The sequence below is a fragment of the Poecilia latipinna genome, unplaced genomic scaffold, assembly GCF_001443285.1.
Source record: "Poecilia latipinna isolate Pla-1442-1.1 unplaced genomic scaffold, P_latipinna-1.0 Scaffold3950, whole genome shotgun sequence".
In the NCBI taxonomy this organism is placed as follows: Eukaryota; Metazoa; Chordata; class Actinopteri; order Cyprinodontiformes; family Poeciliidae; genus Poecilia; species Poecilia latipinna.
This window is the reverse complement of record NW_015116566.1, coordinates 14,111-15,891: the sequence shown is the minus strand read 5'-3', so window position 1 is coordinate 15,891 and position 1,781 is coordinate 14,111.

Below are 1,781 nucleotides of genomic sequence, written 5' to 3'. Positions count from 1 at the left end.
CTTATTGTGACAGGAAAACTGTTTATCTGCTGTCATTGGTAGCTATGTTAACTAAACTGAGCATTCACAGTTTGAATCTGCATAGCTAAGATACCACAGACCGAGGGGGAGGGAGGAGCAGCCACATGAGATTGTGATTGACAGCACTAAAACCCACTTCCTGCCTCTAATTGGTTGTTTCTAGATAGCACTGTGAGAAGATAGAGGAAATATTTTTTTTTCACAAATGATCTCTCATGCCATAATGTCACAACACAATGACAGTTTCAACAAATATACTTTTATTTTTAAAAAAAAAAATTAATAAAAGTTACACACTGCAGCTTTAATTTCACTTAAGAGAGGACGGGTCAGGAGGGACTGGCAATTTATAACTGTAATTTAGATGCAAGCCAAGGTTAAACTGTGGAGTGGCTGCAGTCCAGACAGGAGGCTGTTTTTTATTATTATTTTATAAAGATTGTTCGAATTTCTCAGCAACAAATAGTGTTTTTGTTGTGTAACTAAAAAGAGCAAAGACCCGGAGAAATCTCTATGGATTCCCTGGAATGATGCTAACTAGCTTGTTATTGAACACAGTGTTGCTCACCTTTTTCACTGGGACGGGGGAAGGAAGAGGGTTTATGCTGGTATGGTGGTTAGAGCTGTTGCTGACTGACTCATCTGTTGCTAAGTGTGGTAAGAAGGTACACGGACAAGTTAAATATATGAATATCCTGGTATTTCTTTTCCTTAATTGATTAAATACTATGGAGGCAAACATTAGTCTGTAGCTAAGCTAACTATGCTGAATGGTTGATAATCTCACAGTCTACTCACCTCTCTTGGAGAAAAACTGTGCTACAAATTCATACTCGTCTTTTTCTCTCTCTTATCTCCCTATTTTTTGTTAAAACTTCATTATTTTTCTAGGCAGCATAGCAACCGCCACAGTCCTTCTTGTCTTGTACTAACCGTTAAGTACGTCAAGCAGGAACGAACCATTTCAGGCAGATCCAGAGGGGGGTTTAGTACAAATATGGATGTCTGCTTTTTGGTCTGGGAGGGGTAACATTTAATTTTTATTGCTAAAAACAATTTTATAAAACAGAATAACAGTAATTGACAGGGCCCCGATTTTTTTTTCATTTCTGTAAAAAAAAAAAATAAATAAATAAATATGTTTTTGTGTGTGTGTGGAGGGCCCCATGTCGTCAAGGGCCCTTAGAATTGTCATAACTTTTCCCCCCTATACCGCGCCCCTGGGTGGCAGAGTAGAAGATATGACTGCAGATAAATATTTTCCATGTTGGTGACTAAACAGGGTTTACTGTATGCAAAACAGAAAAATACCTTCATTTCTATGTCTTTCTGTTCAGACACAAAGCTGAACTGACAGAACAAACACATCTGGAGGTGTCAGCTCCATCTGATTCACATGGATGATTTGCTGCTGGCTGTCTCTGTGCAGCCTCTGCACTCACTTCTGTGAGGACAGATGAACAGCTGGGTGCTCCTCTAGCAAGTCATGATAATAAGGAAATAAAAACGATAATGTGCCACTTGCTGCAGCGCTCCATGTGACACTTCAACAGAACACAGTGTGAGGATGTTAGAGTCTTGCTGTCGGTTCACTATTGTTGGCTGACTGTTAATTATGTCATTATACTGCAGTTACCAGTGATTATGCAGAGTGGGTTTAAAAAGCCTCTGAAAGGAAGTGTTTCACGTTTTATGATTTCTCATTTTCAGTATTTTTAATCTTGTACAAAGATGCTTTTTGTTTTTCTTCTAAATAGATA